This window comes from Schistocerca gregaria, chromosome 4, assembly GCF_023897955.1.
Source record: "Schistocerca gregaria isolate iqSchGreg1 chromosome 4, iqSchGreg1.2, whole genome shotgun sequence".
Lineage (NCBI taxonomy): Eukaryota > Metazoa > Arthropoda > Insecta > Orthoptera > Acrididae > Schistocerca > Schistocerca gregaria.
In genome coordinates this window covers 710148514-710176259 of record NC_064923.1, presented here as the reverse complement: position 1 = coordinate 710176259, position 27746 = coordinate 710148514, and positions in this window count along the sequence as shown.

Here is a 27746-nt window from a genome sequence, read left to right as displayed (position 1 = left end):
ACGGGCTGAAGAGGTGAATTGAGGCACGAAAAAAATTTAAAGAAATATTAAAGCATGTGTTTGGAAACTGACAGGACCCAGGATCGAATCTCGGTCAGACCACAGATTTTTCAGTCTTCACAGCCTTCGTCTCTCAGTGCTATGAGCAGTAGCAAGAAAAAACACGTGGCTCGAGTTCCACTTGAAATTGTAGGTCCCCTTTGCCTGGTTGCATAAGCGCACTCCGTTTTCAGACCACAAGTGCCCCATCGGGATCATCCGACCGCCGTGTCATCCTCAGCTGTAGATAGGAAGGGCGTATGGTCAGCATACCCCGCTCCTAGTCGTTGTGATGGTTTTCTTCCACCAGAGCCGCTTCTTCGGTCTAATAGCTCCTCAATTGGCAACACGAGGCTGAGTACATCCCAAAAAAGGCAACAGCACATGGCGGCCTGGATGGTATCCCATCCATGTACCTGCCAAACCCGATAGCGCTTAACTTCGGTGATCTGACGGGAACCGGTGTATCCAGTGCAGCTACTAAAAAATTTAAGTACATGCCGTTACACGTCTGTCTACCGCGGTATATTTATAGTTGGCTCACCTTGAACTAAACCCAAGTAGTGCAATGAGCATGACCATCAAGCACCGCGCCATTTGCTGTAGAATTCTGTACCTTTTTCATACGATCTCTTAATTATTTACTGCCACACTTCTCGCTACCGTGGCGTAATTACAGTTGTGTGTGGTTTGGATTCATGGGACGGTTCTCACATCGTAAGCATAGGCCATAATATTTTTTCATTATTTTCTCTTTTCATGAGTCAACATTAAATCTTGAGCAGTTTAATAAACATAAAAATCGAGTGCCACGTCATTTATATACAGCATTATCATTCAGCTATTAGGAAATTATGTAAAAGATATCGGCATTTGGTACCATATCACATCTGATTTCTGCATGTACCTCGTACCTGCTTAAAGTAAAACCTTGAGTATTCCAACAAGTATAAATGTCGAGCACCGACAATTACTGTAACAAGGAGCTTTACGATACTCATGTGTTTTCACACGGATGAAAGCATGTACTACACGCATATGGAATATGTATGCTTGTATGAACCCCTAGTGACTCATGCACTGATTTATTTTGACTATCGAGTTGCTCTTGTATAGACACGCTTTCATATAGATCTCAAGTACTACATCATTTGTATATCTGATATAAATTTTCCTCTACATATCTTGAATGTAATTACGTAAAAATCTGTTAATCTACTGTATCTCGTCTGTCAGCTGTCATGTATTTACTGGTGGGTTTGGATGCTCTCTGCGCCACTTAAACTAAAAACTAGAAGTTATAAACTATGAGCACTTTAAACAAGACCATGAGCTACAAAATATTTTTTAATGGTCCGCTATGAAGTTAAATTGATACGTTAACCAATAATACTTTAACACACGCACTCCACTGAGACCACGAGCTTCGCATCACCGGCGCATGTGACACAATGTATTTCATTTTATACGACGCGAAAAATTCATGGAGTGATTTCGTATCGTCCGCGTCTACAGCCGATATTTGACTTGAATTAGTTGCTTTGATGACCTTTTTCTGTCAGGACTTCTGATATAGTTTTGGGTTGATGGGTAATCTAAACTATATTTACTATAAACAATTTTTTTTTAAATAATAATACTTTTAAGCATACGTTTACATGTATTGGATGACAATGTATAATTAACCGTAAAATTTTCTTTTAAAAATGACACTATATTTTCAAAACATAATGTTCTTTAAATCTGAAATTTAATATGCTACGTAAATTGTCTTGAGATAATTGTAATGAAATTGGAGAGCAGACATAATTGAAGTGTGGCGCATCTATCGAAGTTTATCAATTATTGGACACAGCTATGTAAACAACTGAACACTTACTTAACTCTGAAAATATTGTAATAGCCAAGTAACGACGGTGGTGTCAAGCGATTAGTAGATGCTGGGACAGCAGCACAACGTGTTGTATGTTTTAATTGTGTTGTTTTATTTGTGTCATGCTGATGTTCCCTGCCACTTTTATTACACTTTGTCGCAACATCAGTACGTGACTTCCAGTGTTGTAACAAGAACTACGTTGAATTAGTGTACACATGGTAATATGAAATCGATAGACAGAAGTATGGAAACAGCTATTATGGGCACTAGGATAATAGTAAAATGGCCACTTTCGAAAATAACATCAGATTCAATTAAGGAAACACACACCATACGATGTACTGAGTCAATTTAAGTGTGCCATATTTGTTCCTGTTCAATATGGTCCACTTTTGACTCAGTACATTTTATGGTGCGTGTCCCATTAAATTAATCTGAAGATGATGTTTTTGGAGCACGTTATTAAAAGGAGTGGTCACAAAAAAGTCTGTGGCAATTTTACTTTTAACATAGCGTCCATAACAGCTATTTCCATACTTATACCTAATATCAACATGGGAACACACCTTTCACGATTTTGCATCGCAGATGCAGTAAATGAAATCGTATGTGTTTCAGCCATCTGCACTTGGGATGTTTGTTTTTGTAACCTTCAGATCCGATGGTGACAGCGTACATCAATCAAAACCGGTCACACTAATAAAAACTATTTCTAGCTACCTTGGTAGATTTGATTCTTCAAGAATAATATACAAGCAATTACTCAATTTTATTGTTTACTAACGATAACTACAAGTGTACAATTGTCACAGTATATTAACACTCAATATGTTCACCACTGCGAATTGGGCATGTGCATGTTACTTCACATGGCTCACAGCATTTCTAGAGCGATTTGCTGAATGGCCGCTGTAATCTGTCTCCGAAGGTCGGCCACATTTGGTGCTCTTTGTGGGTACCCAGTTGACGTGACGTATCTCCACTCACAAAAAACTATAGGCACTAGGTCGGTAGTATAAGGAGGCCATGGGATAGGTCCAACACGGCTACAACAGCGATCATTGAATACCTGATTGTTCCAACACTACGAGAGCCAAATGCCGTGGAGCGCCGTCCTGTTGACAGATGATGGAGTCCAGCATTCCATCTTCCTGTAATTGAGGGAAGCTCGCAGTGTCTCTACGACACTCAAAAATTTCGCATACCGTAGGACTCACTGAGCACGTTGTTGTCGCTTAACGGCCAATTTCACTTATAATTTGTTTCTGACATCTGGTATTCGCACTCTTGGCTTGCCTCCCGGGACACGGCCTGTTATTGTTAATTCCCATCCTTTTCACGTACGTTCCGAAGGAATTGCTCAGCCATATATACCGTTTTACCTTTCTGACGTCTTAAACGCCGAGAGCTGCGGCCGAGCGGTTCTAGGCGCTTCAGTCCGGAATCGCGGTGCTGCTATGGTCACTGGTTCGAATCCTACCTCGGGCATGGATGTGTGTGATGTCCTTAGGTTAGTTAGGTTTAAGTAGTTCTAAGTCTAGAGGACTGACGACCTCAGATGTTAAGTCCCATTGTGCTTAGAGCAATTTGAACCATTTTTTTTTCTTAAACAGATAACCCTGCATATGTAGGGTACTCACTATGATCCTATCCGGCAATAAGATTTATTTTTTTCGTATTTATGGCACTTGATATTAAAAATATCAAAGTACCAAAATCGTACAACGCAACTCTGAAAAAAAGTGCGAGCAAATCGAATAGAGCGGCGTTCTGTCACGCCAAGAGGCTGGGTATTGTGTTGTCCTCATTATGATTTCGTCATCATCAGTGGAAGGCAACGGGAAACCACCACTGGAATCACTTCCCTAGACGCTCATGCGGTGGACCTCTCTCACGAGGCTTCCCTCATGACAAGACCTGCCATAGGGCAGAACACAAAGTTAAGTTAAATATCCTATAGGAAGGTTGTGATCCCACAGGGTGGCATGGCAGTGTGATAGTATGTTGTCTTACCATTTCGGTGAGCTACGTCCGATTATTAGTCATTGTAAGAGTTTACAAAAGTGAACTTTTCTGTGAAACCTAAAATACACAAAGATAAAAATTATTCGTAAGTTTTTAAAACTTATGGTTACTAATTTATATTTGCAATGAAAACTGGCATTTGGTGTTTGATATGTAATTATAAATAAGAATTCATGTACGTCTCATAAAAGTGACAGATATATGTTAATTAAAATAAGTTTGGCGAATTTGGTATTTAAATAACATCCGTATTTGAACCTAAATAATAATAATAATTTTAATAATAACGAAAACTAGACTCTAATCAACGGCTACCAGTCAACAGTCCTAGTGATTTTTGCCATCTGTTTGTTTTTTACGCTTCACGGAAATGCTAATAGAACGTCAACATCTCTTTCAGAATTTGCATTGGCAGTCAATAGAAGAGGTTGGCGAGCATTCTACCAAATTTTTTTACTGACTGGCAAGAAAAATCGACCTCGATTTAGCATATTAAAAACGGTCGGAAAAATTTAAAAAAAAATTGTTCAAATGGCTCTGAGCAGTATGGGACTTAACTTCTGAGGTCATCAGTCCCCTAGAACTTAGAACTAATTGAACCTAACTAACCTAAGGACATCACACACATCCATGCCCGAGTCAGGATTCGAACCTGCGACTCTAGCAGTCGCGCGGTTCCGGGCTGAAGCGCCTAGAACCGCTCAGCCACCGCGGCCGTCGGAAAATTTCAACGCTATTTTTTCGAGATTTTGAGAGTGTCATCAAATAAAATGTACAAAGTTACAAAAAGCCGATTGCCGTGTGGTCTCTTCCATTAGGAAGCGGCGTTTTACACTAGTAGCGTAGCATTAGTCCTGGAGTGCTGCTGGTGAATCGATGGCAGTGAACATTTTAAGGCCACTGCTTCATTAGTTTCGTAGCGTTCGCGTTGTTTTATTGCATTGTCCATATCTCGTCTGTTGTCATTTGTCGTTTAAATCACGCGGCACAACCACGCCGGGTAGAAAAACACGAAGGTTGCAGAGCGGCGGAAGTCAATGATCGCATCGACCCGCGGCCGTGGGTGAATGGCGCAGCGCGCGCCGCGGGTTGCCTACCCATCTGGGGTTCGGCCGCATCTCTTCCGCGCTGCGGCGCCGCGCCCGGCGAGTTACCGCGCCGCGGCCAAAGGCCCTTCCGGTCGGCGAGCTCGCACAAAGCAGCGGTCCGGTGGCGCGTGCGCTGCGTACGCCGGCGGCGCCGGCGCTGCGTGAGTGCGTGGCGTGGCGCGATCGCTAGCCGGCCGGCCGGCCGTCAGTCCGTCCGTGCGCAGCCGAGTCGTAATTAATAGTGGCGCGCACACAAAGGCCGGGTCGTGTCAAAGCGGGCGCCACCTCACCTCACCTCACCCCGCCGGGCGGTTGCATCGCTGTCTCTCCGCCTCCAGGCGCCGCCGGCGCCCACTAATTGCGGGATGAGCAATTAATGCGCGGCTCGCTTAAATTACTCATTAGGCCCCCTGCTGCCTGGCGCCTGCCCCTGCCTCTTCGCGCCCCAATTGATAATTGCAATGGCTGCGGCCCCGGTCGGTAGAGGCCGCTGATAGTGAGTAGGTTGGCGAGGACGATTGCAGGACACCCGGTCAGCGAGTGTAGGGCTCGCGTCGAAACGGATCGGAATCCAGGCGCGCCCACCTGTCCGTGTTATCTTTCATTAGAGGACGAGTCATCGTGTCATGCTGGAATGCCTTTCAGGAATTATTCCTTGCATCACTATACAGAGAATTCTGGTCCTTTGTGCTGGCTTCCGAGTACGATGATGCGTGAGACGTCCAATAGCTGCCGTTTGATCCGCCTGCGTCACTTGGTGGAAACTTCACTACGATACAGGATAGCTGCCCTCATTATCAGGCGCAAACCCAGGAACCAATTCTAGTGAGGATCGCTGTTATTGTTTCCTCTCATCCCCCTATTACAATTTTTTTGCTGTCAGGCGCGTTACGGAGTCCCACACATGCCAACAATTGTGACAATGCAATGGACGGATTATTAGGAAAATAATATCTATAACTGATTGCTAGAAAACGAGGAGATTTACAGGAATATGGTGTGTATCACAAGCAGTACTCAATATTCAGTAATATGACAGGGACGATCATATGAAGCAAGAAATCTTTTAAATACGTGCTCTAAAATACGTAACTTAAAAGCTATTAGAACTCCATCTCTGATACTGTAAAACAAATATCTTCTATTGCAAGCTCTTTGATTTCCATATTTTGGGAAGAGGAAGTATAGACCATAACAACAACAAAATTTTCAAGTAATCATGTGCAATGAAAGGTATATCTTAAGTGCTAAGGTATGCGCTTTAAGCACATGTTTACTGAACACTTTTTTTTTTCCTTTCGTCCATTATACCACCTCCCAAAAAATGGAAAGCGAAGAGCTTGCAGTAGAAGAGATTTGTTTCTCGTTATCTAAGGTGAAGAAGTACTCATACATTTTAAAGTTGCGGATCTTTTACTAGACTTTTTATCTCGATTGACCGTTCCTGGTTCAACTGTTCTCGCAGTCCGACAACCCAGTATCCCAACGTAATTGAGGGACCATATTCTGCTCGAAAATTTCAAGGTAATTGACGGCACGAAAACTCTCCGCCAGCCGTAGTGGCCGAGCGGTTCTAGGCGCTTCAGTCCGGAACCGCACGACTGCTACCGTCGCATGTTGGATTTCTGCCTCGGTCATGGATGTGTGTGATGTCCTTAGGTTAGTTAGATTTAAGAAGTTCTAAGTTCTAGGGGACTGATGACCTCAGGTGTTGAGTCCTATAGTGCTAATAGCCATTTGAGCCATTAGAACACTCTCCTCTGCAAAATAGAATGGGTTGATAACGTCTGGAAAGCTCTCTAGATCTCCAGGACACTCGAACGTTTCACACACCCTACGACACATTGAGTTCGTTATTGTGGCATGAAGTCCCATTTCACTTAGGGATCGAGACACAATGAGCGCGTTAACTTGCGCTACCTCTGTACAACGTGTTTCTGGCCTCTTCTATTTGCACTGTGAATACTGACCGTTCCTCTTCGGACATCCCGTATGGAGAAAACATCGAATTAATGGCAGGACAAAGATAAGTCTTTGTTAGAAACCCGTACCGAGTGAGAAAGAAATCGACATTAGCATGGACTACATAAGTAAGAGAGGAACTAGAAAGAAACAGCATCAGATATTGAAAAGTTACAGAACGAAATATTTTAAAAAACAGAGTATTAAATTGAGAGGGCACTCAAGGGAGGAGAAATGAGAAATCGTGAACAACATTGACAGATGGAAGGGAAAGACGTCACCGGGAGCAGATGGGAAAATACAAAACAGAGACCCAACAAAGTTTTTACGTGAATCTAGATGGTCAATACGCAAAAAAACGCTAGACAAACAACTAAAAAAATATAAGGAAGTTGTTCGAAAGGAAAGATCCTTCACAGACCAAATATTTAAGTTAATATCAATAATTCGCAACGGAATACACTCCTGGAAATTGAAATAAGAACACCGTGAATTCATTGTTCCAGGAAGGGGAAACTTTATTGACACATTCCTGGGGTCAGATACATCACATGATCACACTGACAGAACCACAGGCACATAGACACAGGCAACAGAGCATGCACAATGTCGGCACTAGTACAGTGTATATCCACCTTTCGCAGCAATGCAGGCTGCTATTCTCCCATGGAGACGATCGTAGAGATGCTGGATGTAGTCCTGTGGAACGGCTTGCCATGACATTTCCACCTGGCGCCTCAGTTGGACCAGCGTTCGTGCTGGACGTGCAGACCGCGTGAGACGACGCTTCATCTAGTCCCAAACATGCTCAATGCGGGACAGATCCGGAGATCTTGCTGGTCAGGGTAGTTGACTTACACCTTCTAGAGCACGTTTGGTGGCACGGGATACATGCGGACGTGCATTGTCCTGTTGGAACAGCAAGTTTACTTGCCGGTCTAGGAATGGTAGAACGATGGGTTCGCTGACGGTTTGGATGTACCGTGCACTATTCAGTGTCCCCTCGACGATCACCAGAGGTGTACGGCCAGTGTAGGAGATCACTCCCCTCACCATGATGCCGGGTGTTGGCCCTGTGTGCCTCGGCCGTATGCAGTCCCGATTGTGGCGCTCACCTGCACGTCGCCAAACACGCATACGACCATCATTGGCACCAAGGCAGAAGCGACTCTCATCGCTGAAGACGACACGTCTCCATTCGTCCCTCCATTCACGCCTGTCGCGACACCACTGGAGGCGGGCTGCACGATGTTGGGGCGTGAGCGGAAGACGGCCTAACGGTGTGCGGGATCGTAGCCCAGCTTCATGGAGACGGTTGCGAATGATCCTCGCCGATACCCCAGGAGCAACAGTGTCCCTAATTTGCTGGGAAGTGGCGGTGCGGTCCCCTACGGCACTGCGTAGGATCCTACGGTCTTGGCGAGCATCCGTGCGTCGCTGCGGTCCGGTCCCAGGTCGACGGGCACGTGCACCTTCCGCCGACCACTGGCGACAACAACGATGTACTGTGAGACCTCACGCCCCCACGTGTTGAGCAATTCGGCGGTACGTCCACCCGGCCTCCCGCATGCCCACTATACGCCCTCGCTCAAAGTCCGTCAACTGCACATACGGTTCACGTCCACGCTGTCGCGGCATGCTACCAGTGTTAAAGACTGCGATGGAGCTCCGTATGCCACGGCAAACTGGCTGACACTGACGGCGGCGGTGCACAAATGCTGCGCAGGTAGCGCCATTCGACGGCCAACACCGCGGTTCCTGGTGTGTCCGCTGTGTCGTGCGTGTGATCATTGCTTGTACACCCCTCTCGCAGTGTCCGGAGCAAGCATGGTGGGTCTGACACACCGGTGTCAATGTGTTCTTTTTTCCATTTCCAGGAGTGTATTAACTAGCAAACCTCTAACAGTATGATTAATTGATGTCAAGACAGCATTCAATTTTACAGATGGTGAAAGAACAAATAATGTCACTGGAGAATTTTCTGTTACTGCGAAGTCAGCAAAACCATTAGTGGAATTGTAACAGACACAGGCCTTGCAAGAAAAGGGAAGGAAACGGAAATTATGGAGGAAATGAAATGAAAATGGTTCAAATGGCTCTGAGCACTACGGGACTTACCGTCTAAGGTCATCAGTCCCCTAGAACTTAGAACTACTTAAACCTAAGTAACCTAAGGATATCACACATATCCTTGCCCGAAGCAGGATTGGAACCTGCGACCGTAGCGGTCCCGCGGTTCCAGACTGAAGCGCCTAGAACCGCTCGGCCACACCGGCCGGCGAAATGAAATGAATGTTCATCAGTATAGAGTGTAAATCACATTATGACACTACGAAATAGGGGCTAACATACGAGATGTTGGCAGTATGAGTACACTTGTCAGTATGACGTTGCACCTCTTTGGGCTCGGATGTATGAAGTGATTCCGTTCGCAAGCGTGTCAGTAGCCTTTGCATCCTTCTCAGTGGCAAGGTGCCTCACAGTGGTTATAGCTGGTCCTTAGTGTCTTGGATACTTTTAAATAAAACAGTCGATATCGCTTAATAAATTTCTTTATTTATTACGACGTTTGCTTGCTCTCACCATCCGACGTCGAAAAACTTAGAACATGCAAAAGAATATTCAGTGTTAATACTAAAAACGTCTTCCTACTAACTTGATAAGTCAACAAAAGCAGCAACTATAATAACAACCACATGCCATCGTACGTTCATGAAGCATAAGATATACTTTTTAATGAAATAATTCGTTGAGAAGTAAGTTCATACTAATACGTTGTCTTAGTTGTGAAGAGCAGCGAAAACGAAGTTAGGGTATTTGCCCCCGAAAGTTACTTCTTAAGCAAAGTTTTAGTGGAACGAATTTATTTTAGTTAGTTATATCTTAATAAGATTGCCAATGTTTGACAGAAACTTAAGAGAAAGTTTGTGCGGCAACCATCAGTACAGCACCATGTACGAAATTCTACCCGAAAGATAAACGTGAAACACATTTTTCGTTTATTTTCTTTTTTCAATTCTCAGCCATGTGATCAATATGTATGAGTGCGGGCGGGCTGTATAATTTATATGCAAATCTTTTGTTTTCGTGTACAGAGCCCGGCGGGCCGGATTAAATGGACAACCAGGAAGTGCGGAGATGGAAGTGCTGTGGAGGGGGAGCAGTACTGGGCTGAAGCTCGTCGCCAATCCGGCGCCTTCTGGGCGAGAGCCGGGCTTGCGTGCGCACGTCCGGAGGTAGCAACAGCGGCGTCGATTCCAGTCAATGCTCAACGTGTTATCAACTGGGGAAGACTACAATGATGTAACAAAAGTCATGGGGTACCACCGAATACTGTATCAGACCTCCTTTGGTCCGGCTCACTGCAGCGATTCCACGTGGCATGGACTATACAAGTCGTTGGAAGACACCTGCAGAAATACACTACTGGCCATTAAAATTGCTACACCACGAAGATGACGTGCTACAGACACGAAATTTAACCGACAGGAAGAAGATGCTGTGATATGCAAATGATTAGCTTTTCAGAGCATTCACCCAAGGTTGGCGCCGGTGGCGACACCTACAACGTGCTAACATGGGGAAAGTTTCCAACAGATTTCTCATACACAAACAGCAGTTCACCGGCTTACCTGCTGAAACGTTGCTGTGATGCCTCGTGTAACGAGGAAAAATGCGTACCATCACGTTTCCCACTTTGATAAAAATCGGATTGTAGCATATCGCGATTGCGGTTTATCGTATCGCGACATTGCTGCTCGCATTGGCCGAGATCCAATGACTCTTAGAAGAATATGGAATCGGTGGGTTCAGGAGGGTAATACGTAACGCCGTGCTGCATCCCAACGGATTCGTATCACTAGCAGTCGAGATGACAGGCATATAATCTGCATGGCTGTAACGGATCGTGCAGCCACATCTCCATACCTGAGTCAACAGATGGCAACGTTTGCAAGACAACAACCATCTGCACGAACAGTTCGACGACGTTTGCAATACCATGGACTATCAGCTCGGAGACCATGGCTGCCGTTACCCTTTACGCTGCATCAGACACGAGCGCCTGCGATGGTGTACTCAAGACGAACCTGGGTGCACGAATGGCAAAGTGTCATTTTTTCGAATTAATCCATGTTCTGTTTACAGCATCATGATGGTCGTATCCGTGTTTGGCGACATCGCGGTGAGCGCAAATTGGAAGCGTGTATTCGTTATAGCCATACTGGCGTATCACCCGGCGTGACGGTATGGGATGCCATTGATTACACGTCTCGGTCACCTCTGGTTTGTTTGAACAGTGGACGTTACATTTCAGATGTGTTAAGACCCGTGGCTCTACCCTTTATTCGATCCCTGCGAAACCCTACAGTTGAGCAGGATAATGCACGACCGCATGTTGCAGGCCCTGTACGGGCCTTTCTGGATACCGTAAAGGTTAGGCTGCTGCCCTGGCCAGGACATTCTCCACATCTCTCACCAACTGAAAACGTCTGGTCAATGGTTTCTGAGTAACTGGCTCGTCACAATACGCAAGTCACTATTCTTGATGAACTGTTCTATCGTGTTGAAGCTGCATGGGAAGATGTACCTGTAACGCCATCGAAGCTCTCTTTGACTCAATGCCCAGCCGTATTAAGGCCGTTGTTACGGACAGAGGTGGTTGTTCTGGGTACTAATTTATCAGGATCTATGCACCCAAATGTAAGCACATGTCAGTTCTAGTATAATGTATTTGTCCAATGAATACCCGCTTATCATCTGCATGTCTTTCTGGTGTAGCAATTTTAATGGTCAGTAGTGTATTAAGGCAGTCAATTCGACTAAATACCTAGGATCTAGAGTTACAAATAACTTAAACTGGAACTGTCTCATTGATAATATTGTGGGGAAAGCAAACCAAATTCTGCGTTTTGTTGGCAGAACGTTTATTATATGTCACTGGTCTACCAAATAGGCTGCCTACACAACACTTGCCCGTCCTCTGGTAGAGTACGTGGTATGGGATCATCACCACATAGGTTTGGCGGAGGTCATCGAAAATGTTCAAATAAGCTCGTTTTGTGTTATCTCGAGATACGGGAGAATGTGTCACGGCTATAATACGTGAGTTGGAGTGGCAATCATTGAAACACAGGCGTTTTTCATTGTAGCGAAATATTTTCACGACATTTCAATCTCCGTTTTCCTCCCAAAGTGAATATTTTTGGTTGAAGCCGCCTACAGAGGCAGAAATGAACATCATGTAACATAGGGGAAATGAGATCTCGGACGGAGAGATTTAGGTGTTTTCTTCCCCCGCGAGTTGTGGAACGCTACAGATATAGCTTGAAGGTTGTTTGATTAACTCCCTGCCAGGAGCTTAAGTCTGAACTGCATTGTAGTCGTGTAAATATAGGTACACATGTAGGCTGCCCATAGAATAACAGTATATTACAGAAATTTCTATCTTTCTGCGATTTTTTTCTTTTCTCTTTTTATGGCACGCAGAGGTTTTTCATTTAATTTTTGTAGAACCATCATGCAGATGTGGATGCGAGACTGCAGCTGGTCAGTATCTCGTAGAAAAAGGATACCAACAACCGTAATTTTTCCTAAGAGCTCTATTATCTGAGTAAGCATTTTCGACGCTCCATTAGCATGTCTTCAGAAATCAGTGGGGAAAACGAATGGAGACATTGAAACATTGTCGCACATACAGCAGGTAGTGTTTAGGTGTTTTGCGGTCGGAGTGTGCACACCGAATAAATACGAATACACGGTATCCAATCACTATCTACGGTACTTCTCTATACATGCCAACGTCTCAGTGTCTCTGACCGTTTTCTCAGAACGACGTTAATGAGGGATGGAATCTGAAACAAAATTAAAAGAGGTATAAAAGATGCAATTAATCAAGAAAGAAATTAGTTACAGACACGTTGTATTCAGAGACGACGGCTACACTGCAATGCTGTCATCTGAGACAACGTTTGTTGCAATCGCATGAACCGGTTGAAATTGTTAATGCATAGGTCCATTGCGAAAGTGTTTATCAATGTGAAATATTAACTTAGGTGGTTTTAAAGACAGTATTGTTCTGTCTTTGGATGTGTCTTGTTTTTCTGCGATCGTCGGTGTATATAAGATTCGCTGTAATATGAAACTGTGATTTATTGTCAAAATTCAGATATTTGTAACTTGGCCATCTTTTAGGTTATCTGGCACTCCTCCGTTTCTTGGAGTTTCTCTTACACGAAGTCGATGCGAGAATGAGCCATCCAAACTTTCGGCTTAGGGATTTTCCCACTGCCAGCAACGTGCTCGTTGTCTCATTCTTGGCTAGCCTGGAGCGTTCATTGCAGCCTTCCTTGAACACAGTACCCTCTAATATTCAACCATACAACCAATTCATCTTAGAGCTCTAGGTGGCCGATTAGCTCACCAACATAAAAGTAACGATACACATCTCCAATCAATGTGAAGCATTAGACTGATAATTTGGCGCATTAAGTAGCACTGAATTTGTCATACATGACATAATAAACACGTACATAACCCTGCATGTAACTACATGTTTTATCTCCATTTGCATCTCAGAAAAATAGAACAATTACCTTTTTGGTGGTGTATGAAACAACAGGTACCTCATACCTCCTGGAGTATATATTATCAGATTAAATTTTCTAAATGTAACATAAATTACAGCATATTAATTATATGTCAAAATGAAGACATAACTTTCATGCAACTTTAGAGTCAGCTCAATCCCTCCAAATGATTTTTAGCGCTTAGGCGCTCACATGAAAGCAGTTTTTCGCTGTGACCACATCGTACCACTTCACCATCACCAACATAGCACGCGATCGGTGTTCTGACTTCGAAGACCAGATCGTTCGCAGTTCATCCGCCTATCCAGAATTTCATAAGCTCTCTGCCACGTACTTCGCTGAAAGATGCATTAATCCACAGACACCGTCAGTGCTGAAGGACGATAACAATCGTACTACCACTGTTCCACAATTGCCAGTAATCTTATGGCTCACTGAATCCCGGTAGATCAGGCACTGAATGCCCTCCCCAATGCAACAGACACATTCACAAACAGGATGGCAAGGAATAACACTCTACCCACTAGCAAACACTTCTTTCGTGCTGTGAAACTTGTTCGACACCATAAATCAAAAAACATTTTTTTTATTTTTCTACAATTTTTCCGCATCTAATTACAAACGTTCAAATTGATACTACCCTTCCAAAATAAATTTTATAGAATTACTCAACGAAATGTACCCCCGTTACTTAGCTTAGACCTTGCATGTAACTTTGTTCTCACAACCATTTAAAATTTTAATAAGGTCTGATGACCTCGGGTGCACAAAATTTTGTGCGAACTATAATTACAAATAAACTACACATATTATACAAAATCTCCATCAAAAATACTACAAGTAACACATATAAATAACCCCTTGAAATTTCATCCTCATACCTTTTGTGCAATACACTCAGTCCTCTCTTACGTAAATAACGAAATTAACTTTGTTCTGCCGACTTTCTCGCACCAAAATTTGTGCGGCCAATATGTACTCTTTTCTTGCATTAAACTGTACTTTCTTACTTTTATGATTTATATTTTAAATTTACGAAACTACCGTTTACACAAAACAGAAATAGCCCCAAGTTCTTAAAAAAATCTATGCATGAAATTACAATTATTTATACACTTTCATTAATACACGCCACGGTTTCACTCTCCAGTTGTCACTCTGCCACCGTTGCCTCTTACATTTATCCCGCCAGTTTGAATATGTTCCGAATCTCACTGTTTCCGCTTTTTCACCTGCTCAAAATTGAGCCCTCTTTCCTCGTTCACCAACGGACTCTTTCGTTTACAGACAAAATTTGTCATTACCGCTGGAACCGCAGTTCTAGATTCGAGAAACGGACATTCTCTTTCTTCACCAACATCGTTCACTCCACTTACAGGATGCTCATTTTTAATTGCACCCCACTCTAAAAACTGTTCCCTCAAAAGATTGTTTTCAGAGTCCCTTTCTTTTTCTTCCATATTTGTGGTACATACTATAATTTCAGAACAATCCTCAATCTCATTACCCAATTGTAAGTTCTATCGCCCTACCTGCTGCTCATCTCTAGGTTTTAAATCACCTTCAAAACCCGACGTGCATCATCCTCGTCAGTAACAGATATACTGTTTGCTTCCTCTGAGTTAACGAGATCAGTAGCTGGAACATTCCCACAATTAACCACACCACTTAAAACTTTGTGTCTCTTAAACAAATACTCAATTTCCACCCAATCCATACAAAATTTACCGCAACTGACTCCATTACTATATTCCACTAATTCATAAGGATTATTAATTAAAACATACATTACATCAGTCAATACATTACAGAGATCCGTACCAATAAGTCCGTCAACCTTTTTGCCGATACTTTACATAAATTGCCACTATTGCATAGCTCAACATTAGAAATCACAGTGCACCTGAATTTCGCCAACTCGGATCCGACACTTTCTCCTTCACATTTCCTCCCCTATCAGATGCCTTCTCCACCTAATGCTTTACTACACTGTTCAGCACACTTTCACATTCACACCTCAACATCCACTCAAAATTTATGTTCTCATCAACAACAATCGGTTCACTTTCATCAACAGAAATAAATGCACGAACTCCTTCCTCCGAGATCTAAATCAACAGCTTCAAGCTTTGGTCGTCGCATCAACAGCACCTAAACCATGAACTTTACTTTCCTTTAACACTAAATCACCCACTTACGATGATACGATATAATATTCATCACCATATGGCGAGACAATTGCTACGTCGCCTTCACTAACATCTTCACGTATTTTCGTCGATATAACATCTACATTACATTGACATGTATTACTATAATTGTTGCTGCTGACTAGTGCCTCAGGAATCCGTCACACATTCCATCTCCACCAAATTCAGAACTGCCTCTGCCTCTCTTTTGATCACAGAATCTTTCCCATGCAAACATCCAGTCCATCATTCACTTCCCTTCAAAAAAAAAAAAAAAAAAAAAAAAAAAAAAATCCCCAGCCCCATATCATCATTATCGAATCTTCTAACAAATTTAAAAATTTCCTTGCCTGCTCTTTATGTTTGCATCGCTTAAAGTTATCCTCCATTTTATTCTTATTCGTTATAACCTCCATCTCTAAGTTTTTCCCTGATTCGCTGCATTTCCGACAGCCAAGAATTTATAAAATAACTTTTCCTTTTCATTTCCGGTTTATTTTTCCACTTCCGGATGTGATATTATCTGATGTCTAATTTCCCGACCTCTTATTCTGGTTTTGTATTTCATTTGGCTCCTGCCTCTCATATCTTAGTTCCCGGCGTTGATTCCTTTACTGTTGCCGTTTCCCCTTTCAAAATTATTATTACGTTGATCATTATTATCTGTTATGGTTATTATATTTTTCTGGATATTACTTTTGTTCCCGTACTGGTACCCCATTCCTTGTCTACTGTTTAAATTATTATGTTTGAATTTCAAAGCCTGTTCAAGTTTCTCAGTAAAATCTAAAAACTCATCAGGGAAATTTAACGGACTATGGACAAGGTTACTTTGTAAATATACCTGTAAGACTCTCTTGAGCGACGTCGTTTAAGACAGGATTCACACCGGACGATTTATATACGTCAGCTTAGCGAGCTCACGCACACAAAACTCCTGTATTGACCCACTTCCGTGTTTGAAACGACGCCTGTTCAGGAATTTGTTCTGAAGTCACGTTTGTTTCGCTCCATTCCTCAATTTGTACCGGAAACAATTCCCAAACACTTCGCAGGAAGTAAATGAAGCATAATTCAGCTGTCTATGATTCTGCATTGCTCTCAAGACGCCTTTTAGCGTAGTTAGTCTTCCGTCATTCCTCCTCTCACAAAACTATCTTTACACGCAGCAGGAAAATCAACTGCATGGTATTTTGCATTAATTGCAAAACTCGTTGGCATTCCTGAACAGACCCACGGGTCACATATCGTGGTAGTCACCTGATTTGCTGCTTAAGAATTGAATTTTGCCCACTTGTCTTTAATCTGCCGTTGATGATACACAGCTTCTTTACTTCATCTTGATTCAAAATGTCCTCTGTTTTTAAGCACCTCTTTTCCACATTCCTCTACTGCACCTGAAAAAGTATTAACACATTTACTGATCACGTCCTCAACCGCATTTCGCCTCTGTACACAAAGTTTCAGTCCGTCCTGAATGTTTCAGAATTTGTGCCCGAAATACATTCCTCTGTGTCGACTCTGGTGTTAACGAGGCCAACTGCCTCAGAAATTTTCCCTACATCTGCCCTTATGACTTCTAATTTTGAATCAGTGTGAGATTTAATTTTCTTCACCTCAGCTCTTAAACTTTTTGCTACACTTTTCTCCACTGAACCTATCTCAGTGTTTATTGAATGTATCTCTGTACCAAATATTTCCATTTTAGAGTCAAAATTTGTCAGAATTTCCCTCAACCACGCCACTGAATCATCTGCGATTAGTTCTAACTTCTCTGATTCCGACCTATTTGCCATTCTAAAGTAGTCACCACTACCACGTTCATATTTTGGATTAAGTGGCCAACTCACATTTTGTGAACCACACTATAAGACACATGGTGGCATTCGCGTGCGTGTGCTACACTGTTTCCCAATAACAGAACTTCTCATCTGTCGCAAAGAAGCCAAGTATAACACAACTGCAGGATAATAAATACCAATTATGTTTTAAAACGCGCCGCAAAGTGTTACCCTCTAGAGGGAATTTTGAATTTGATTGCGTGTTACCTAATAGACAGAGGGAATCGAACATGAATTTCTGAATGGTGGTAGTTGGTAGATAACAGAGAGGTTAAAATTTTGTAAGAAATATCAGTAACAGAATTCTTGTAAATTAAATAAAATGCGTTCGCCAGCCTAATTAGGCATAATAATGTGAAAACATTATTCCCAGTAGATTTGTCTTTACTCTTGCAAAAGGGAGCTTTCCCAAATACTTTCTTTGTAAAGTACAATGAACACCTATTACAATTAGACGAACTGCACAGTGAGTAGCAGTAATTATTGACAGTATAGTTTTGTCATCAATGAAATGGAAAAGATTTTTATCTCTGTGAACTATAATCATTACTTCAGCCATTTACTAATTTATCACAGAAGATGTTCTCAGAACAACACGAGACTAAATAACACTTGACCAAAGTTCAAATTTTTACAACACACGTTTACATATCAGAAATAAAATAATATAACACTGTACACATCCCCTTTATATAGACTCTTTTATATAAATAGTTCAGATTTCTTAAGCTAGGAAAACTCTATCCAGTTTGGCTTTTTCCTTATAAGGAAGATTGACATCGTGAAAAGGGGGTGGGCGGCTCAAGTGATTTTACATTAACCTCAATTTTGTTCATCAGTACTGTGACTTTGTCACTTTTTAGTTGTAGAACTTCATGGCAAATCAATATTATTTTATCAGTTATACGATGTGTCCCATTTACTACTTGTGAAGCAATTAGTTTTCACTGACCTTTATGCTTCTTAACATTTAGGCAATGACACTTGTAAATTAGAAGCTATCCAAAGTAAATTGGAGCTTTTCATAAATTCAAAGTGAAATAAAATAGATTAGTATCGGTCTTTCACAAACAGGATACTCGGACTTCAATACTTTGAGGAAAGGACCGTGCTTGCTTGTTGAAGGGGAAAATTTCATGGTTCCAATACGACTTTTTGCAACACTTATATTATTATTGTAAAACTGAACACACACACTGGTTCATACTGATATTCAGTTCTAACCTCCTGAAGTTGTTGTAGCAGTGGCACTATAGCAGTGGCGAGCACGTGGCGGCTACCTGGTCTCTCCTCTGGCGGATTATTGATCTATTTCATTTCTTCTTGGCCACGTAAATATTAATTTTAGAGCCATTCCCAAAGCGAGAGCACCTTTTTATAGCAGTATCCACATAAGAGACCGTCCCATCATAGATTATGATACCGAACGCCTCACTCGGCACCTGTGGTGTACTCCACTACTGCTGGCCACTGACTGCCGCTTCAACTTTTTCTATGGGCGCCAAACCGCTTCCGTAGTGGAGGGGAATCATTGTCTTTTGTATTATACAATAAAAAATTGCTGCCGCCCGGAGTGGCCGAACGGTTCCAGGCGCTTCAGTCTGGAACCGCGCAACCGCTACGGTCGCAGGTTCGAATCTTGCCTCGGGCATGGATATGTGTGATGTCCTTACGTTAGTTAGGTTTACGTAGTTCTAAGTTCTAGGGGACTGATTACCTCAGATGTTAAGTCCCATAGTGCTCAGAGCCATTTGAACCATTTTTACAACATTCCTAAGTATGAACCAGTTATTGCATTGCAGTTTCTCGTACATAAACAAACATATTTACAAAATTCCATTGTTTAAACACACTATTACATTATAAAAAATATTCATCATTAAGTACCACCCCCTCCAATGATCCAAAGAACTTAACTAGTAACGAGTAAACACTTTATTTATAAAGTTGCACTGCACCGATTACTCACAATCGATTGTGGTGTTACAACAGGCTCTGGATGATTGGGTCAGTGCTTAATCATTGGAAGCCCCATTACTGATGGGAATCCTGTGGGCTTACACAAATTAAGGCAAACGGTGGCAGTACTTATCTTATCCGTAATGTGGGTCTTTCTGCTGTACTGTTCCTGCCTCAGCTGTGAATGCTGCCGATGAACTCTAGGTCGTCGCGGGTAGTTCTCGTGGCCGCCGCTTCCGTTGCGCCACCGTCGAAAAAACAGCTGCTGCTGGCCGCTGTAGACTCAAACTCAGTATGCCTCTGCATAACCTTCTTCAGTTCCGTGCCTAACTTTCCCAGCCGGCTGCGGTGGCCGAGCGGTTCTAGGCGCTCCAGTCCGGAACCGCGTGACTGCTACAGTCGCAGGTTCGAATCCTGTCTTGGGCATGGATCTGTGTAATGTTCTTAGGTTAGTTAGGTTTAAGTAGTTCTAAGTTCTAGGGGACTGATGACCTCAGATGCTAAGTCCCATAGTGCTCAGAGGCATTTGAACCATTAACTTTCCCACATCTGGCTTTTGCTAAAGATTCTTACTCAGGCAGTTGCTGGAAAATCTCATGCTCAGAGTCCCCACGTAAAATGCCAGCACGCAGTGGGTTTGGGACCTGGATCAAGGAGTAGTGTAACGTCTTATAATTAAAATTGCAGTTCTAAAGGGATTAGTCTCATACCCCGGTTGGGGCCCCAATTGCAACAGTAGCTAGCGATTCCTGCTAAGTAGTTGTTCTTCCAAACAGCAGTTTATATGAGCAGACCAGTTGCGTCTTCATCTGCATTTCCTCATACTCAAGGTACTGGTGCTATAGGTGTCTCTGTGTAAGAAGAACAGTTCGATGTAATCGCGGGATCGAGCCGCACACGTCTGCTTTCATACCCAACAGATAACTGGTAGCAAATAATAACCTGTAGCTATGATCCTGAAGTTAGATAGCCTGTGCAGTGGCTAGAAAGGCGAGTAAATAAAATACACAGAAATATAAAATAAAAGATAAACGAATATTTAATAAAAAGTGTTCTGTAACTAATGAAGACGACAGAGAATTACGTCTGATGATGTTTATTCAGGAAAGGACATCTGAAATAAATACGAAGTGGTGCTATTCAGTTAAAATACAGAAAATACTCTTATCAAAACAGTGAAGTTACTTTGAGAGCACTATGAGAATGGTAGCATAATCCACAAAGAAAATAGTTATAAAAAATCACGAATACTAAACTCTTCACCTTAAATTAGTTCATAGTTCAATATGATGACTCAGAAACACGAAGAACAGTAACTCATACTCTATTTTCAGTTCCGTAAATCAAGCAGCAAAAGTTAGAATTCGAATCTGGAGCACATTCAGACCTCTCAAAATATGAAGTCCTCAAAAGTTAGTGTATTGTAGCCGCCGTTCACCACACAGAGTGAGTCACCTATGTGACCGTATCATACACATTATCGTAGACAATTCTGACTTCTTCCGGCACATGACACAATGTATCCAGAATCACTCGCTTTATCTCTCTACTCAAAAAGTCTCAGTCTCCACTCGACTCCTGTAGTGCTCCGCTACTGCCTGCTTCTCCATTGTCTGCAGGCTGACCTCGCCGAAAATACATCGTTCATAATCTCTCAAAAGATGACGTGACTCAACATGACCAATTCCCGGACCAAACTGTTGTAACAGTTTGCTTAAATAAATAAATTTAAATAAATTTAAATGAACAACACAAAATAAACAAAAATTTAAATAAACAATTTAAATAAACAAATATCTGAAACATTCACTCACACTCAGATTATTCAAAGATGACTCGAAGCACTATGGGAGTTATCATCTGAGGTCATCAGTCCCCTAGACTTAGAACTACTTAAACGTAACTAACCTAAGTACATTACACACATCCATGCCCGAGGTAGGATTCGAACCTGTGACCGAATCAGGTGCGTGGTTCCGGTTTGAAGCGCCTATAAACGCTCGGCCACCGCGGCCGACTCAGATTACTCACAATACTTACGAATAAAAGTTTCTTCATTAATAAATAAGACAGCATTCTTGTACAAGTGCGCATACGTTACATGACAAGAGACTGTCGCTAAAAATTGCATGCAATTATTTATGGTGGCTTGACACAAGCATTTTATGACACTAATTTTAACTGTGGTGCACGCTAACGCATTGTACTGAACACTTTTAAATTAACACAGGTTTTTAATAGCACTTGCAGTCAACGTTTAAATAAAGTTACTGGTAAAGTAGTAAAATGTTCATTTAATGAAAACACAATTATACTAACATGTAAGGTACCGATGCTGTGTTCATTTGCTGTGTAGATGTGGAAAATATGACGTTTCTACAAACATTTTCGGTATAGAAAAACGTATAAAAGATGTAATTAGTCAAGAAATAAAATAGTTACATATACACAGCTTTCAGATATGATGGCTGTAATGCAATACTATCGTCAGAGATACCCTGTGTTACAATCGCATGAACCAGTGAAAAATTATTGATTCAGAGGGTCATTGTGAACCTGTAAAATATTAACTCCCCCCCCCCCCCCCCCCCACCACCACCACCACCACCCAACCAACAAAGCGAAGGACCGTCGTGGTGTAGGGAGTGCGACCAAGGCGGGGGAGGCAGGAGTGTGGGCTCAACATCGGGCTGGAAGCTGTGGTTGCAGGGGACGCAGAGCTTCCGGCCGTAAGCCCGCCATCCGACCTGTCCTCTGGCGGAAACGTTCCCTGGAAAACGACCAGAAGGGTACGCGTCCACTTCCTGGTGCCATGAATCAGATGAGGATGGCGGCCACTGCTGCGGTGTGGGCGGGTCCAGCTCTGTCGGTAAGACGAGAAGAGGTGGAGGAGGCGAAGGCTCCGTCTCCATCTCCATGGGGTCGTCCTGCAGTGTCCTTTGTACCCTTGGATCTGGGTGAAGAAACACTGCAACGTCATCGTGCACGTGACAGAGGAGAACTTGATTTTGATGGCGGTGCTGCAAGCCATACGGACCTGAAATACCTGCAAGCGCCATGTCAACGGATGTTCTCGCCTCGCGCCCACCGCCTACTGTCGCTAAAATCCCTGTAAAGGATAATATCGTGCGGCGCAAAGCGATACTTGCGGCCTTCCTTCAGTGCCGGATACTGAGGAGGGTAGAGCAGGTGGAGCAGTGTCCGGTGGTGGGGTCCGTGAAGCATTTCCGCCCCGGTCGTTCATCTCGTGGGTGCGAACGATATGAGGAGAGAAACAGTTGCTGGTGTGTGCGGAGCGAAGTTTGGCCATCTACTGCTCGAAGGTTCTGGCAAAACGTTCCGCTTCGCCGTTTGACTGTGGATGGAACGGTGCACTAGTGAGATGCTGTATGCCATTGGGTTCACCGAATGTTGCAGATTCATTTAACGTGGGCTGAGGTCCGTTGTCTGACGGTATTACTTCAGGTAAACCTTCTACGCAAAAAATCGGCGACAACATCTGAACTGTGCTACATGACGTTGTCAAGTTCATTGGCACAGCAAACGAAAACCTGCTGTATGAGTCAACCACAATCAACCAACGGGTGTTCCAAAAAGGTCTATGTGCACATGTTGCCATGGCGGTTGCAATTTAGGCCAAGCAGAGAATTTTTGCTGCGGAGCGGACTGATTTCCCGCATATGCATCACACTGTGAAGTCATCTGTTCTATTTGGCCGTCCATACCCTGCCAAGTACAGTTGGCTCAAATGGCTCTGAGCACTATTGGTCTTAACTTCTGAGGTCATCAGTCCCCTATAACATAGAACTACTTAAACCTAACTAACCTAAGGACATCACACACATCCATGCCCGAGGCAGGATTCGGACCTGCGACCGTAGCGGTCGCGCGATTCCAGACTGTAGCGCCTAGAACCCCTCGGCCAACCCCGCCTTGGCTCAAATGGCTCTGAGCACTATGGCACATAACTTCTGAGGTCATCAGTCACCTAGAACGTAGAACTACTTAAATCTAACTAACCTAAGGACATCACATACATCCACGCCCGAGGCAGGATTCGAACCTGCGACCGTAGCGGTCGCGCGGTTCCAGACTATAGCGCCTAGAACCGCTTGGCCGTCCCAGCCTTGGCTCAAATGGCTCTGAGCACTATGGCACATAACTTCTGAGGTCATCAGTCCCCTAGAACGTAGAACTACTTAAACCTAACTAACCTAAGGACATCACATACATCCATGCCCGAGGCAGGATTCGGACCTGCGGCCGTAGTGGTCGCGCGGTTCCAGCCTGTAGCGCCTAGAACCGCTCGGCCACCCTGGCCGGCCGCCAATTACAGTGTCGACACGCTAACTGTTTCGTACTAAGAATCACCCAGCCTCCTTGGTGAAGTAACTGCAACACTTCTTTTTGCAATGCTTTAGGGATCAACACGTGTGACTGGTCACTGTTATTCTGAAGAAGAATCACACCTTTCTCTACAGCGAGGCTATGCCGTCTTGCAAAGTATTGGCGCACTACAGGGTTCTTTACGCCATTCAATGAGTGAGGCCAAGATGCGCGAATGTATTTGAGCAATATGTTCAAATCTGAATCAGCTTCCATGACCTCTGCAATTTTACTATAGTTCAGTGGAAAAGACTGAAGAAATTCAGAATCCTGAGCATCAATGTGACAACAATACCAAGCAGAAGCGTCAGAGGCTCTATTAGGGCTAATCGGAAGACATGAAAGCGCGTCCGCATTACAATTTTGAGCTGCCCGACGATACGCAATCTCGTTCTGGTATTGAGACATCAACAAAGACCATCTTTGCAATTTCTTGCAAGTTCCTACAGGAACCGGTTTCTTCGGATTAAACGAGGCCTGCAAAGGCTCGTGATCCGTTATTAAGTATATTTTTCTGCCATAAAAATAGCGGTGAAATTTGGTGACAACATACACAGTACCCAAAACCTTTTTTTAAATTCGTGAATACTTACACTGAGCTTGGGACAGCACTGGTGTGAAAGCGATAGGCCTCTCCTTATCGTCAATTCTGTGCGCAAATACTGCATCGTGTCCGTACGTGGAAGCGTCAACTTTCAATACAACTGATTTGGAAGGATCAAAGTGAGCGAAGGATTGATCACTGGACGATGCACCTTTAAGTTTTTGAAAAGCAATTTGTCACTCATCTGTCCAAACAAATGGGACATTCTTGTGACGCAAGCGATGCAATGGAGCTACAATTTGTGCACCATTCGCTATGAACCGAATGTAATAGTACTTTTTCCCTAAGACTGATTGCAATTCTGTGACATTGCGTGGAACTGACAAATCACGTATGGCCAACAAATGCAACGGGGTTTTACAGAAATGTTGCAATGAAGTTTGCTGGGTTTGTAGAGAGTGTCCTACGGAACAAACCGAGGATAGGAACCTGTGGCCTGAAACGCCATCCAAAGCCGCTACAGCGTCGAAGTTGTAGGCGCTGGCGCCTGCACCTAGGCCACCCCTTTGGCACCCAATGTGACTGGGCGCTGACAGACTGTAGGATGAATTTGCCGCTATGTTGTTTGTTATGTAGTGGTCACGACTGATTACCCTGATCGACAGTGGAGAAGATAGAGCTATGAATGTGAAGCTTTATTGCCATAGAGGATCACAGTTTCAGACACTGGTTTCCCTCTGCTTTTTATTCTTCTCCTGCGTACCGAAAAACATTGGAGATTTTAAAATTTTGTGAAGTTCATTGCAATATTTCTGGGACACCCAATATTTTATTTGAATGGTAACTGGTTCAAACTTGATGATTATTGTCACACCATTACGTGTCTCCTCTGGATAGAGCACGAACACATGCTGAGATACGTATCGTCGAATGTTCATTATGAACCAGTTACAATTAAAATAAAATATTTAAGAAACGTTTCTTAGAATCAGGGCAATTTTTTTCTTTTAAATAAAAAAACTTTCTCTGAGCACAACTGAAGCAATTTGATGACTCCTTAACAGCAGCCAGCATCTAATCCTCATAAACCAAGGCGAACTTCAACCTAAATATATTCTGATGAACAGAGGTACTCACAGGCCAGTGGTGGTCACATCAGTGTCTAAAAATAACGGCTACCGGTCACCAAATTGTGGAGAGGGGCCTGTCTGTAAGCGTTGTGAAGGTGTTAACCGTTACTGGTCCGAGCCAACAGCACGAATTGAAAACTGTATTGCTCAATATCTATGAAAAGTGCTATTGATGTTGGAACTACCTTATTCTGAGGTACCGAAACTTCTCTGACTTCTACTCCTACATTCAAATTCACTCAGTCACGCCTGGCGGGGAAAGGACAGAGTTCGCTGATACCAGGATGAAATAAAATAGATGGTCCAAATGTATTACTTTTCTAAGTTATTAGTCGGACAACAGAACACTGCCCGCGAGACATAAGGTAATAACAGCGTGCTGGTGTTAACGCCATGTGTAGTTTAATAACTATTTAGGAAATATCCCGTTCGTGGCTGCACAGTGTAAGTAACGAATAATAAAGTGGGCGGCATCCACTGTATGCTCGTAGTGGCCTTGCAGCAACAGCAACCTCAGAGGGAGTTGTTTTAAAAGTTAACTTTCAGTTGTAGCTAAGAATTTTCCTTGTGTTGTAGGTGCTACATGTAAATTTTTGATGTAATTCTCATTTAATGTTTCGGTTAATATCTGATTAAAGTAATGTCTTTCGTGCATTAAGGTTAATAAATAGATTTTAAAATATTTATATATTTTTGGTATCTTTGATAAAAATCAATAAGACACTTGCAGGTAACTACAACATTTCTGTATTTTTCTTGTCTAGTTTACGATATCGGTGATCGCTGTCAAAATCTTCGTGCAAAATTGAATACTGACGATCTACGGAAGGCCATTGTACCGTTTAGATCTGCAATTACTCTTTCAGAGGCATCAAGGACATTTAACAACTCGCGAAGAGCTCTTCGGGACTGGCTAAAAGAGACTGAACGTAAGACACACACTAGGAAAAGGGTCATTGTCATGTGTTGAAAGCCGAGTTGTTAGACTACAGCAAGTTCGTTTTGGTGCCATCAGAAAACTTTTACGCAAGGAGGCGGCTCAAATCAGTACACTCTTGGGCATAAAAACTCCTTTCCCTGGCAGTGAACCGTGAAGATACTGATTGAAAGGACTTCTAAAGCATTAACAAGAAATTGTTCTTAGGAAGCATGAAAATTTAAGTTATGGGAAGGTTACGCGATTCAATATGCAGACAGGCTACGGTGTGTGACAAAACTGAGCAGTTGTCACATGAAATTTATAATGTGGATGAAACTGATCTTCAGTTAATTTTCAGAAGTGCCAACAAAGTCCTTTCGCGAAAGGGCACTATATGAGTGCATGTGGCAACACATGGAGAACAAGGAAACAATCACAGTTTCTGCATGTTGTAAAGTAGATATGTGAATTCCACCTATGCTCCTTTACAACGGAAAAAAGGAATTAGCAGACGACTTCCCAGCTGAAAGCACATTTGCAACGATGCCAAAGCGCTGCGTCCCTACAAATGTTTTATACTCGTTTCTGAGACATTTCAAACAGTACTGATCTTCTTGAAACTGACTGCATACTCTAGACGCCCATGGAAGTCACATGGATCTTAGTGTACTCGATTTAGCAGAACTAGGTATCAAGACACTCTGCCTTCCTGCCCATTGTAGTCATGAGCTCAGTCCCCGGTACAAGAGGATTTTAAAATCTCTTAATGTCTAGTGGAACGACGCTGTTGCCCGTTTCCTCCTCAGGATTCAGGACGATCACTTAGGATGCTACAATTCCCAAAACTATTTTCTGAAGCGTGGTACCAAGTTGCAACTCCTGCTAATGTTAGTTCTGTGTTAAGGGCAAATAGAATTTTTCCATACAACCCAAATATTTTCTCAGAAACGTAATCTGTACCGAATTATGTCTGAGAGACCCATTGCAGATGCCAGCTTGACAACACAAAGGGAGAAGACTCCTGAGAAATCACCAGTTCAACAACTAACGGCATTCAGTTTAGAAAGGAAAGCTGAATAGTAAAGCAACAGTTCTCAACAGAGCGTTACTGAATACTGAGCTGTCTGCAGCATCAACATCGGGTCTTGCAAATTCTTGCAAGAAAACCTCAAACAAAGCATATTGCAAGTCCTGTAATAAG